The 15,383-nt window shown below is 41.6% G+C and overlaps 1 protein-coding gene across 1 annotated transcript in view; it reads left to right on the top strand.

Moving 5' to 3' along the window:
- The window catches only part of NMS (neuromedin S), a 72,325-nt gene that overhangs the window by 19,543 nt on the left and 37,399 nt on the right, over positions 1-15,383 (top strand). Inside the window, exon 2 of the mRNA XM_030199545.1 lies at positions 12,082-12,137. The gene's annotated coding sequence lies outside the window, so the exon portion shown is untranslated. The remainder of the gene's footprint in view (positions 1-12,081; positions 12,138-15,383) is intronic.

The raw sequence follows: 15,383 nt of genomic DNA on the forward strand, positions 1-15,383 counted from the left end.
GTGTTCATACAACGAAGCAGGTGCCTGAGGCCTTCTTAGCTTTGAGCATAACCATGAAGACCTTGAAGATGCAAATGTTACCACCATCTTCAGTCAGCCTCAGTACCCCAGAATTCTTCATCTGTATTCAGTCTATCATCAGTAAAAATGCTGTGCATCTGTCTTGCACGTGAAAGCGAATGTCTGATGAAAGCAAAGTTATCACTCCTCTCCAAAAGTTTGTCCTATATGTTATATATCTACCCAATATTTTGATTTTTATTTTCAATTTCAAACAGAGCTAGAACAATCTATTTTTAGAGGCCAGTTGAAAATGTATTTTGGGGAAAACTCTACAAAAGATTCCTTTAGAGTCTGGGAACATTCAACGTGGACCCTCTGGTTCCCCTCCTTCCTATTCTACAAACTAAGTTGGCAGTGTTGAAGACTCTTGAAAGTGATTTACAGATAAGTCACAAGTATAATGTTATAATGTCCATGTAAATTAAACTATGTTGGTCGAACTTCTCATTCCTTGAAAGTGAGACTTGTGGAGCATTGCTCCTGTTTGAAGCTTTTCTGGTGTCACATTGCCTGTAGAAGGGACATGGATTTGAGGATCTATGGTGTGTAGTTTTGGAACAGATATTGCAGACTAAGTGCCAGGGGAATAAATGCAATATTCTGTGACAGCGTAAACAAAGATTATTCTTTTTATTTTGATACAATGATCCCATGGAGTTTGAATTCTTTGATGGAATGGGCAGCGTTCTTCTGATTGAATCTGATCGTGCAGCGCTTTAAAGATTGTAGGCGCTGGTTGGTGAATGGACGAATGACCAATAACTGCTTGTTCCCCTTCCCCCCACATGTCTGATGATACATGGTGGTAGAGTAATGTTTGAAAGAACATCTTTTTGGGGTTCGCGGCCATCTTGGACAGAATGTAGAATGGAGGAATGTTTCCCTATTTCCCCTGAAGCAGTGCCAAGCAAAAAAGAGGGTACCTCTGTTAGGAGTTTATGGGATATATTGTGAGAAGAGATGCCGTTTACAGTTTTGGGATCTTCCTTGACTTATGCCTTTTGGAGTGAAGAAGCTAAGTGCATGCTACAAATCTATATTTATGGACAATACTGAAATTCTGAGTTTCTCTACTAGATTCCTCCCTCCTGAGTGGAGGAGTAGCCTAGTGGTTAGTGCAGCAGACTTTGATCCTGGGGAACTGGGTTCAATTCCTACTGCAGCTGTTTGTGCCCCTAGGCAAATCACTTAACCCTCCACTGCCCTAGGTACAGATAAGTAGCTGTATATACCATGTAAACCACTCTGAATGTATTTGCAAAAACCACAGAAAGGCAGTATGTTAAGTCCCACATTCCTTGCCCTATATATTTGTGTGCATTGGAGGAAACTGACCCTTTAGGGAGTTTTTGGGGATTTGTTTTACCTATGATGTTGCTCTTTAAAGCCCGGATATGATGTATGTGGGGCTGTTATTTTGGATGAGCATTCTGCGGTTTTTTTCCTCATTGGGTGTTTTTCAATGGCTGTGTTTTTTCACTGATGTTATTAAATGTGCAGGTTGCCTCCTCCCTGACACATATTTGTGAGACAGTACCTGCAGGTTTATTGTGAACTTTGATAGTAACTATCTAATCCATTTGTTTATTTGATTTGCTCTGATAACATCAGTAAGCTTTGGTCCATCCAATCAGGGAGACTGCTTCTAGTGTTCATTCATTTGCACACAGCACTGATAATGAAGACTAAAACTAAAATGATGGCTCTGACCCCTAGTGGCTGTCTCATACCTGTGCCATCTGCAATGCTGATACTAAGTTACCATGCAGTATCTGCAAGCACCATCCATAAGCTATCTCCACCATAACCTGCCCTAATACTGCCCCATATTATGCTAAACAGCATAGGATTTTTACCTCTGGCTGTTTTAGAATGGGAAGTTGCTGGAACAGTCCTATGCTAACATTTAGCACATACTAAACCCTGTTCTAACTGCTTAGTGCACCTTGTTGTTTGTGGCAAAGAAAGCAGGCTCAATTTCTTCAGATAATTTTTGAGATGGTAATAATCAAAGTAAATTACCTACATAGTTTTGCTTGATTAATTGCCTACAGAAACAAAGATTTTGCTTTTTGCCATTTTTCTTTCCATAGGCCAAGACACTGAGGGACATAACATCTCTGTGATGTCATCCAAGACAACAGCCCTATGACTCAGACTCTCTGGGACACTGCACTCTCTCACCCAACCTTCCATATGCCATTGCGGCCCTGTCTTTAGGTTCACACTTCCAACAAAGGAAATAAATCATGCCACTTCCTAGGACCAGACCCAAAGTTGATGTCACGCCTGCCACAAAAGATTGTATGGCTGTTGCTCTATTTTCTTTTTAGCTTTGGGTCAGTTAAAGGAATTTTCCTTTGGTCTTAGAAGTATGAATCAGACTTTCTCATGCCTTGGTTTAGGTCTCAGGGGAAATTTATTAGTTGCTATAAGATAAGATTTTATAGCAAAACTACTGCTAAGAAAACATAACTATTTTATGCTTTTGTTCACTATTTTTGCTAAGTCACAATAAATCATTATGTGCACAGAACTTCTTGCGCCCAGCCTTTTTATGTTGAACCTGAGACAAAGACAGAGAGAAGTATCATTCCCGTGGCATACTGAGGAAATGTTCCAAAGGAGACAAGGGTCAAGCTCTAGAAAAAGCCTTTATTTAGTCAAGTCCAACAGGAAATTATATCCAACAGATTTTGTTCAACTACACATATAAGACAGATCTGAAGACATGGTTGTTTCATAAACATCTATTAGGGAAATAACTTTAGTATGATGTATAGTGTAAGATAGGGATAATTTTGTTTAATCATTGTTACATTCTAGATTCTTTCTTGTGAAATGAAATAACTGTAACTGTATTAAGGATTAGATTAGTGCCACTTGTATGTGTAGTTGAGTGAAGTTTGTTGGATATAATTTCCTGTTGGACTCTATTAAATAAAAGCTTTTTCTAGTGCATGTGGAGGGACATTTTCAATATGACATCTAAGTCCAACTTTGGACGTTTAGCAAAAACCATCCAAAATCTGAATAGCAAAGCAGGTCATTAAAAAAAAAAAAAAACGTCTATCTTTTGTTTTCGAAAATAGAAGGTTTTGTGATTTGGACGTTTTGTTTTTTGGTCCATTTTTGAAAAACAAAAGTCCAAGTGTAAAATGCACAAAATCAAGCCATTGGGATGTAGGAGGAACCAGCATTTTTAGTTCATTGGTCCCCCTGATATCCCAGGAAGGCAATAGGGCACCCTAGGGGGCACTGCAGTGGATTTCATAAAATGCTCTCAGTTACACATCTCACCATTGCTCCCTTACCTTGTCTACTGAGCCCCCCCAAAACCCACTACCCCCAACTGTACACAACTACCATAGCCCTTATGGGTGAAGGGGGCACCTATATGTGGGTACAGTGGGTTTCTGGTGAGTTTTGAAGGACTCACATTTTCCTCCACAACTGTAACAGGTAGGGAGAGGTAGATGCCTGGGTCCACCTGTGTGCAGTGCACTGCACCCACCACTAGACTACTCCAGGGACTTGCATTCTGTGCTAATGAACCTGAGTATAACATCTGAGGCTGGCAAATAATGTTTTTCATCACATTGTTGGGGGGTGGGAGGAGGTTAGTCACCACTGGGGAAATAAGGGGAGGTCATCTCTGATTCTCTCTAGTGGTCATCTAGTTATTTAGGACATCTTTTTGTGCCTTATTCATTATAAAAACAGGTCTAGCTCAAAACGTCTTAGTTTTAGTCCTGGACGGTTTTGTTTTTTCTCCATTTTAGCTGAAAAACATCTAAGTCTTCATTGGCACATTTCCTCACTATTCTGATTCCCAGAAGATTTTGTGAGGATCTATTTTTGCTTTTATTTCCTAAGCATAGCCACATCTCCCCACAGGACAGGTCATGATCATTGGGGTTTGGGGTGGGGGATCATGCTCATCAGGAAGGATATCAGGGTTTGGGGAGGTCATGCTGTTGTAGATAGGGAGAGTTGGGGTTCATGCTTGGCCATTGAGTTTTTGAACATATGAGGCTGCAGGTGGACTTACTGCTCTCTTTGCTGATGTGTTTACCCATACGCTAAAGTAATTGTATAACTGGGTATTGCCATTTAGGAGCTCTGGGACCACACAATAGGAGCCCATTCTGTAACTGAACCAAGGTATTTATGGGCCAATGATCAGAAGGTGGTAGAGGCTATTAGCACCATACTAGCGCCCATGTTTGCTACCGTCCCATGGTCAGATCCCCTGAGAGTGTGAAACAGTGCACTCATAGGCTCTAACTACAAGTAGCATGCAAATGCATACTAAACAGGAATTTTATTATTCCTCCCCAATGATAGCAGAGCTGGCATTAGGGTTTGCAGAACATTGGGGAGGAATGAGGAGCCCTGTCCAGCATGCATTTGCATGTTAGCAGGCCCCCATCCTCCCAATGGAACTTCCCCCTACAGGAGCCCTGAGCCTCCACCCCAAGCCAGTGACACAGGGCTGGAGGTCCAGCAGACCTGCAGTCCCCCCTGACACCCCCCCCCCCGACACATAAAAGTCCTGGTAGCCCAGTGGGCCACAAACAGAAGCCCCCCCCCAACCACCAGGTTGGGGGGCTTCTGTTTGTGGCCCACTGGGCCACCAGGGCTTTTTTTGGCATGCAATAGGGGGCTAGGGGGACTGGAGATCCACCAGATCTCTAGCCCCGTGTGAACTTGGGTCAGGGGGACTGGAGGTCTGCCCCCATGTTGCTGGCTTGGTGTGGGATCGGGGGTTGGGGGGCACTCGGCCACCAGGGCCTTGCAATTGCAGGGGGGTCTGGAGGTCCCACAGACTCCCAGCCCCTGTGTTTGACAGGTATGGGCTTTTGACAGCTCGGACCTATCATACAAGTGTGGGAGGATTGTGCCTGAGTGCATGCTCAGGCACAATCCTCCCGCAATTTTACCCTATGATGAGAGATAATAGCGTGCTTAAATTTGCATACTATTATCTCTGATCATAGGGGTGGTAAAGCCCTGTGCTGTTCCAGCGCTATTTTTAGAGCGCAGTTCAGAACAGCACAGGACGTTTGATCATCTGCACCTTAGGTTCCATTACAGAGTACTTGCATAATCTAGTATAGGCATGCCTAACTTCTAGGTACCTGCACTTAGGCCAGCCATAGAGCTGGTAAAACTGTGATCACTTAAATGTGGCAGCAATTCACATGAGTTACATGCATAAGTGGGAGCCCTGCCTATGTCCTATCCATGTTCCACTGATGTGTACGTTGCCCTTGCAAATACACACTATGCAAGATAGGCATACAGTGGTGGAAATAAGTATTTGATCCCTTGCTGATTTTGTAAGTTTGCCCACTGACAAAGACATGAGCAGCCCATAATTGAAGGGTAGGTTATTGGTAACAGTGAGAGATAGCACATCACAAATTAAATCCGGAAAATCACATTGTGGAAAGTATATGAATTTATTTGCATTCTGCAGAGGGAAATAAGTATTTGATCCCCCACCAACCAGTAAGAGATCTGGCCCCTACAGACCAGGTAGATGCTCCAAATCAACTTGTTACCTGCATGACAGACAGCTGTCGGCAATGGTCACCTGTATGAAAGACACCTGTCCACAGACTCAGTGAATCAGTCAGACTCTAACCTCTACAAAATGGCCAAGAGCAAGGAGCTGTCTAAGGATGTCAGGGACAAGATCATACACCTGCACAAGGCTGGAATGGGCTACAAAACCATCAGTAAGACGCTGGGCGAGAAGGAGACAACTGTTGGTGCCATAGTAAGAAAATGGAAGAAGTACAAAATGACTGTCAATCGACAAAGATCTGGGGCTCCACGCAAAATCTCACCTCGTGGGGTATCCTTGATCATGAGGAAGGTTAGAAATCAGCCTACAACTACAAGGGGGGAACTTGTCAATGATCTCAAGGCAGCTGGGACCACTGTCACCACGAAAACCATTGGTAACACATTACGACAACGGATTGCAATCCTGCAGTGCCCGCAAGGTCCCCCTGCTCCGGAAGGCACATGTGACGGCCCGTCTGAAGTTTGCTAGTGAACACCTGGATGATGCCGAGAGTGATTGGGAGAAGGTGCTGTGGTCAGATGAGACAAAAATTGAGCTCTTTGGCATGAACTCAACTCGCCGTGTTTGGAGGAAGAGAAATGCTGCCTATGACCCAAAGAACACCGTCCCCACTGTCAAGCATGGAGGTGGAAATGTTATGTTTTGGGGGTGTTTCTCTGCTAAGGGCACAGGACTACTTCACCGCATCAATGGGAGAATGGATGGGGCCATGTACCGTACAATTCTGAGTGACAACCTCCTTCCCTCCGCCAGGGCCTTAAAAATGGGTCGTGGCTGGGTCTTCCAGCACGACAATGACCCAAAACATACAGCCAAGGCAACAAAGGAGTGGCTCAGGAAGAAGCACATTAGGGTCATGGAGTGGCCTAGCCAGTCACCAGACCTTAATCCCATTGAAAACTTATGGAGGGAGCTGAAGCTGCGAGTTGCCAAGCGACAGCCCAGAACTCTTAATGATTTAGAGATGATCTGCAAAGAGGAGTGGACCAAAATTCCTCCTGACATGTGTGCAAACCTCATCATCAACTACAGAAGACGTCTGACCGCTGTGCTTGCCAACAAGGGTTTTGCCACCAAGTATTAGGTCTTGTTTGCCAGAGGGATTAAATACTTATTTCCCTCTGCAGAATGCAAATAAATTCATATACTTTCCACAATGTGATTTTCCGGATTTAATTTGTGATGTGCTATCTCTCACTGTTACCAATAACCTACCCTTCAATTATGGGCTGCTCATGTCTTTGTCAGTGGGCAAACTTACAAAATCAGCAAGGGATCAAATACTTATTTCCACCACTGTATGTGTACAGAATAGCAACAGAATATGTGCTGCCTATGTTCACATATATATGCATATACAAGTATTCTAAATATTTATGCCTAGTTTATAGAATTGCGCTTTTAAGTGTCTTCCCTGTATTGGAAAATGCATGACAGATTCTGACCACTCCCCCAACATTTTTCATCACAGGCTTTGCACTTACCACATGATAATTTTTGCAAATAATACGCAATAAGTTCAAAACCGTATTGCACTTTAGTAAACGCATTCAGATAATCAACAGTGTGCATATTTTCAGTTTCATGCCTTCTCTCAGCTACCAGGAATGCATCTTCATATTATTGTGGGTATTTTAGATCAGTGTGCTTATTTTACCATCATTGTGAACAGCCTACATGTGATAATCCCTTTATTACCCTTATTTCACGCATACACACACATACATATACACAGTGTCTGGATAAAATGGGGGACCCCCCCAACCCCCCACCCAACATTTTTCCAAATAACCCAAAAACTTCTGCTTGAAATTTCTGAGTATTTTATTGTTCACAAGGATGGAGCTTCAGCGTATCAAGCTCGCAAGACAGTTAAGCTCTTAATTAAGGAACCCCCAAAATTCATTGAGCCAACAGTTCAGTGTTGTTGACTTCGTGAATGTCTCAAGGATAAAGGAGGATAGTTTGAACACAAATTATGAATTAACTAAGAAAAAAACTGTTATACTATATATTTTCAAAGATCATAATAACCCCCCTGCTTACTAAGCCATGCTAGTAGCTGCCGTGGGGCAATGCCGATACAGCCCGTTCAAAGTGAATGGGCTATGTTGGCATTAGCGCACTGCAGCCACTAGCAAGGCTTAGTAAAAGGGGGGTAAATGTTTAAACAATTACAAAGTATTCTGAAACTATGTAAGGGGTCCCGTTTTTTTCTGTACGCCATGTATATACCCCATGATTAGACTCTTCTGTGAAGAAAACGTTTGGGTATGACGTGAGACCCAAAGGGACACAGAACATGTAAGACATAATTGTCTCCATATCAGATTATTTTTTGTCTTCATTTAATGTATAATATCCAAAGACAGCCAGAGTTATTTTAATTGTAATGATTTGTACATTGGCTCTATTAGTTTCTCTACTGGCTGCCTATTTCACTGTCGGCAGGTGGCTGAAACAGGACTCATTAGGATAGCACAGCTCTGTTGCACGGTAATTTTTTTTTTGTGCTGTAGAAAACTTGCAGTAGTCTATCAGTCTTACTATCTAGAAAGTAGTTAAAGAAATGTGGCATTCTTTTTTGCAATGGCTGCTTCTGCTTAGAAAGGAATTGATTTTTGATAAGGTCTTCCTTTCATTGTGTTGTGGGGGATTCTTTTGACTGAAAAAGTTTTTGGCATAAAGAAAAATGGAAGGAGGGCTGTCAGAAAAGAGGTTTAGTGATTCTGATGTTATCAGGCAGCTTTCACTGAAATTCTTAGAAAGAATGATTTATGAAGTTCATTTTGTCTTGAGTAAGGCATGTAGATTGGTGGGGGGGGGGGATTTTGAATGGGGGACAGGATAGGCAGTTTTCTCCTGCTCCCCTGGGTCTCTAGCTCAAATGGATTTAGGGCTTGGCTCAGATATGATGCCAGAAGTAATTATTTGGCAATTCATTTCCCTTTTCCGTATCCCTTCCTTCCTACCAAGCCTAGGCCCAGTCATTGCAGTGAGAATCTTCTGGGAGGTATGCACCAGGACTTTCTCCAGAACCCTGTAATCATGGGCCCTAGATCAGTTCACTGGGTATTACTGTTAGGTAATGGCTGTGACTCCCTTCCCCAGGGATTGCAAATGCATGTAGGCATGATGCTTTAGAATACTGGCATTTCTGTACCTAACTGACAGCCTTTAGCTGGCGTAAATGCTTGCACCTACAGTTAGGTGCAAAAATGCAGACTTAAGCAAGTATTCTATAATTTATTTTTGTTATTTATTTATTAGGATTTATTTGCCGCCTGTTTGAAGGAATTCAGTCACTCAAGGTGGTGTACAGTAAGAATAAATCTAACATGAGCAATAGGCAATTACAGCAGTAAAAATATTCAAATAACAATACAAAGTATGGCATGGAGGGGTATTTTCGAACGGGGACGCTCATCTCTAAGGGCGGCCATCTCCGAGGACGGTGCCGCGAAGGGGCAGGGCCAACTGTATTTTCGAAAAAGATGGCCGGCCATCTTTTTTTTCGATAATACGGTTGGGGTCGCCCAAATGTCAGAGATGGCCGGGTTTGAGATGGCTGGAAACCGAGGCCGGCCATCTCAAACCCAGCCAAATCCAAGGCATTTGGTCATGGGAGGGGCCAGCATTTGTAGTGCACTGGTCCCCCTGACATGCTAGGACACCAACCGGGCACCCTAGGGGGCACTGCAGTGGACTTCAAAAATTGCTCCCAGGTGCATACCTCCCTTACTTTGTGTGCTGATCCCACAAATCCCCCCCCCAAAACCCACTCCCCACAACTGTACACCACTACCATAGCCCTTAGGGGTGAAGGGGGGCATCTACATGTGGGTACAGTGGGTTTGGGGGGGTTTGGACGGCTCCCATTTACCACCACAAGTGTAACTGTTAAGGGGGGGATGGGCCTGGGTCTGCCTGCCTGAAGTCCACTGCACCCACTAAAACTGCTCCAGGGACCTGTATACTGCTGCGATGGACCTGAGTATGACATTTGAGGCTGGCAAAAAAAGTTTTTAAAGTTGTTTCTTTAGGGTGGGAGGGGGTTAGTAACCACTGGGGGAGTCAGAGGAGGTGATCCCCGATTCCCTCTGGTGGTCATCTGGTCAGTTTGGGCACTTTTTTGGGTCTTGGACCTGAAAAAAAGGGACCAAATAAAGTGGACCAAATTCTCGCCAAGGACACCCTTCTTTTTTCCATTATCAGGCGAAGCCGGCCATCTCAAAGCACGCCCTCATTCCGCCCCTGTCCCACCTTTGCTACGCTACTGACATGCCCCCTTTGGGGCACCTCCGCGACGGAAAGCAGTTGAAGCCGGCCAAAATCGGCTTTTGATTATACTGATTTGACTGGCTTCAGGAGATCACTGGCCATCTCCCGATTTGTGTCAGAAGATGGCCGGCAATCTCTTTCGAAAATAAGCTGGATAGTATACTACTTACCTTGACAGTTCTGCACGGAACTGCCATTATAGAATTCACACTTAGCATGCATTATCCCGCACCTAACTTTGAGCGACCTGTACTGAATTTCCCTTATAGAGTACATGCACACAGTTAAAGCATTCTTCAGATCTGGTGGGTGTTCATATGGCTGGGGCTTGCACTTATGTGTGTAACCTATTATAATATGGTAAGTTGTATGTATATCTCTTGAATCTAGGTGCAACCATTTATGCCAGCTCCGTGGCTGGAGTAACTGCTTATGCCTAAACACATACGGGCCTACCTTGCTTTATAGAATAGGCTCCATATAGACATCATTTAGTCACTCCCTTTATAGAATTGTCCTGATTCTGATTACATCTGTGTTGCATCCTCTGTGGGTCTGTCCCATTCGTGGGCTAGTGAAGGGTTTGGAAGCTCACTGGTACACACTGCTGATACACAGAACTGTGGCTGTGTCCACTGTCACCACTGCTGCAAATCTACCTCTATTCAATAATGTGCCAGCAGGAGTTGGAAGCCTCACCAGCACATCTTCATTTTACCGCTACTGTGAGATCAGCCCTATTTCTGTGCCAGTTGGGGTTCAGACTTCAACCTGCTGCTGCCATTGTGGGTTTGGCTCGATTGTTCTGCAGAAATTAGGGACCTTGCTTGCTCCAGAATCTTTCTCCATCACCCATCTCTATGCATCCGTCAATGCATGCCCACACCCACAAAAACATTTGCATGGTGTGGATGGACAGACAGATGGACAAATGCTGAACAACAGGCACTGTTACTTCATCTGAAATGTACTTAAAATGTGTAAACATGTCCCATTGGATCCTTTGTAGGTTGTGGTAACATTTTATTGGCTTCACATAAGAATTACACAAAGCCAACAAAAAGAAGCTAGTGCTGTAAGTCTAAAAAGAAAGAGCATAAACAGCACAATAATTTAAAAAAAAAAAAAAAAAAGCAAAATCATAAAACAAAGCAAATTCTTGAAGAAAAGCAAAATCTTTATTACAAAATTCTAACATGGCCACGCTTCACCAGATTTGGCTGCATCAGAGGTAATACATAATCAAACAGTACAACAAAAGAAAAAATATTCCCCCAATATTCAGCCACATTCAACCAACCAGGATCAGCACCTGGCCGGTTAAATGCTGTTAAATATGGGATAACTGGTGAAATTCAGCAATACATGGCTGGCCATGTACTGCTGAATATTGCTGGCTAGCAGATGGTTATATCAGGTGATGTAATGGCTATCCGCCGATTTTTAAAGTTAGTTAGACTGGCTAAGTATGGCAGCGATATTTGGCCGTGTGAAACTCTGGAATATCTTTGGCCAGTCTGACTTTAACTGGCTAGCACTGAATATTGGCTTGGCTGGTTAAAGTCTGACTGGCCAAAGCTAAACAGAATATTCAATGCCAGTCACCAGAAACAGCCTGGCATTGAATATTGGCTCTCAGTGCCGACTGCTGGAATTAGCTGGTCTAACTCCTGCAGTCTGAAAATTGGCTCCTATATAAATAAATTAATTAAAAATACATATGAATAAAAGTAGAAAATATATACATGAATAAACAGATGCATATATTAAAATTTACGTATTACTCAAAATTCAAACCAGTCATAAAATATCATGTCTATTTTGGTTGTGTTGTGGTATGAGCTTTTGCAACCCTTCCACAGATGTGACCCTTATTCAAAGGACATTTCCATGTCATTCCGAAGTGTCTTCTGCATATGTATGTTGCAAAGAATCTGAGGAACAGTGTTATTACTAACTGTATATCCCTGCTATGTTCAACATTACCCTATCAAATCTCATGTGATCAATACTTTTACAAAGATCTAACCTTATATGTCTTGGGGGGGGGGGGGGGGAGAGGTTATATCCTGCTTTGGTAATTTTAAGTGTCATGAACATGTTTTATTTATTTATGTAACTTGTGTAATTAATCTCAACAGGATTTCCTCAGTCCTTGCTGCGCTATGTGGATGGCTCGAACCTTCCTAAGAGTGAGGTATGCTGCCTACTCCTTATATTGCCACATGCATGTCCTTAAATAATCCACTTGGTATATGCAAATCACTTTTTCATTAGCCACTTAAATTCCTGGTATTATGTATGACTAACTAAAAAAAAAAACACAACAGTATAAAAATAAAGGAAAACTTGGCAGAAACTACCAAAACTTTGAGTGAAAACGACAAATGTTTATGAATAGATCTTGCAGAAAACTGATTGTGTGCAATATCTATCTACAATGGAAGCAAACAAAAGAGCAGATCACTAGGTGGTATTACAAAGACTTTATTGGAGAAATAATCACCCGACACAGACTGTGTTTCACCCACAAGGGCTGTATCAGGGGCTTTCAGTTGTTGTAATATCAAATAAAGCAAAAGCATATAAACAGCAGGTCAGCTTCTTCCCAAGCAATATTGCACTCAAAATCGGGACATCATATGATCAAAAAGATCTTCTACAGTACAGGTGGCTATAGTCATTTATGCTTTTTTGTTTGTTTTCTATATTGCAAATTATAACACTTTTTAAATAATCCAATTAACAGAATAAGTGAAGCCTTTAATGTCTCCTTCCTTCTTTCTAAATCAGGAGTACCAAACCATCTAGTTTTCAGGATGGACCTAAGGACTATCCCCCCCATTACCTCTCCATTACCTCCATTACCCCAATTACCTCTCCACTCCCATCTCTCCCTACATTCCTCCCCGTGAACTCCGCTCACTGGACAAGTCTCTCTTGTCGTCGTCCTCCTTCTCCTCCACTGCTAACTCCAGGCTTCGCTCCTTTTCTCTCGCGGCACCTTATGCCTGGAATAGACTTCCTGGACCTATACGTCTAGCTCCATCTCTACCTGTTTTCAAATCTATGCTGAAAACCCCCCTTTTCACTGCTGCTTTTAGCTCCTAGCCACAATTGCCCTCCCCTTGTCCCTTCCTCCCTTCTCACCCATTACTTCCCTCACCCGTAACTGTCTTGTCTATCTGTATTATTTAGATTGTAAGCTCTTTTGAGCAGAGACTGTATCAGGTGTTCAGCGCTGCATACGTCTGGTAGCGCTATACAAATGCTAATAATAATAATATCCATGAAATATATTTGCAAGTTCTGCCTCCATTCTATGCAACTATATTTCATGCATATTCCTTAGGGATATCCTGATGGGTTTACAGGCCTCTAGCATTGCTCTTTAATACCAAGGTTCTAAATGTGATCCCCTTAGTAAACATGTTGGAAGACTTAAAAAATGTCTCCTGCTGAGCCGTTCATAATATTTATTTATTTATGACACTTTTACCCCACATTAGCCCGAGAGTGACTCAGGTTCAATATAGCTTACATAACCAATAATTAAATTAATGATACGTATTAAAAATTACAGAAACAGATTTATAAAGTACAATAAGTAATGCTATAACATTGGCTTTGTAAAACAAATATAGCATATGTGGTGAATTAACCTGGATGTAACTGTTTTTTAAGGGTACATGGATAGAGAAGAAGATTAAAATCATAAATAAGTTTGTAAACAAAGAAGTGACGATGAATAAATATGGGTACAATTAGGGCTAGATAGGTTTAGGGAGAAAAGAAAAAGTGAAATTAATTGTATGAATGGATAATGTTCAAATATGAAAGTGCTAAACTGAAAAAAATTAGTTTTCAGTAGGTTTCTGAAGGACAGGTAATCTGTGCATTTAATTGTTTTTAGTAGAGAATTCCAAATTTTAGTACCTTGATATGAGAAACTGGCATTGTGATTGTTTAATTGATTACATTCCTACAAATAGGGAAATGTAGAATGAGATATTCTCTGGATGATGGTACGGCATTACATGGGGATAATTCAGTGAGATTGTTCATATATGATGGAGCAGAACCATATAGAATTTTGTGAACAAAAACACAGAACTTGAAAGATATTCTGTTTTAACAGGGCACTTAGGCTGTCAAGGTATATAGGCATATAGGTAGTGCCTAATTTAGAAAAACAATCAAAAATTGGTCAAACTTCAGGTGTACCAAAATTATATACAAAAATGAAACACTTAACATATATATATATGGACCATCATATAGAGGAATTCCTTCCTATTTATTTTCAGAGAGGTTTCCAAAGTATAATCTTTTGCATTCATCCAAATGACATTTACATAAAAGTATTTTAAATGTAGTAATTCCTCAGATCAAAACTTTCTCAAAAATATACAAATTAGATAATTTAGTGAAAAAATAATTTCTATCAATAAAAGGATCCAATCTATAATCCACAGCACAGATTGTGTCTCTCTAAACTACTTGGCAAAAGACACCAAAACATAGCTCTCACACAGACACGATCATGTTTTGAGTTATCCAACTGGTCTTCATCAGGGTTTGTTACTGAAAAAGAAAAAAATAGATATAAATAAATGAAAATCAATCTTCTTCATAAATCCAAACAATTCTGAGCTACTTACTTCAGCCCTGGCTCACTATATTTAATGCAATGATTCATATCTTTAGAAATGGTGGCTGGATTATATACAGACTTTCAAATGAAACAACCAATCAGATAGCTCAGCTCCAAATTGAAACCAGTTGAAAGTGTTAGAATTGCTGTTGTTCAAGTTCTTCATTCAAGCCTGTGGGCTGCATCGCATTCACTCCCAAAGTCTATAAAGGGCACCTTAAATTGTGCACATTAATTTGGCCACATGGCCAAATTGTGCGCACAACTTAATTGATTAACAAGCTAATCAGTGCTGATAATTGGTTCTTAACAACCAATTAGCGGCACTAATTGGCTTTAATTAGAATTTACATGCACGACTTTCTAGGCGTATTCTACAACATGGTGCACGTAAATTCTAATGTGCACAGCTGAAAAGGGGGCTTGGCCATGGGCATGGAATAGGCGAGTTGTGGGCCTTTCAGAAAACTATGCGCACAATTATAGAATATACCCGGTCTGCGCCTAAGTTAGGTACAGGTATTTAGGCCTGGTTTTAGGTGGCCTAAATGGGTGTGCCTAAATTTTAGTCGTAAGAATGGTGTGTGAGCATACTCTGTAAACAACGCTTAACTTTAGGCATAATTTATAGAATTGCACTAAGCGCATGGTTTTTCAGCACCGAATTTTAAGACACCATTTATAGAATTTGGCCCTCAGTGTATAAGTCCAATATTGTTCACTGAATTGTATATTTTTGAGAAAGTTTTGATCTGAGGAATCGCTGTACTTAAAATATTTTAAAGTAGA

This window comes from Microcaecilia unicolor, chromosome 4, assembly GCF_901765095.1.
Source record: "Microcaecilia unicolor chromosome 4, aMicUni1.1, whole genome shotgun sequence".
NCBI classification, from domain to species: domain Eukaryota; kingdom Metazoa; phylum Chordata; class Amphibia; order Gymnophiona; family Siphonopidae; genus Microcaecilia; species Microcaecilia unicolor.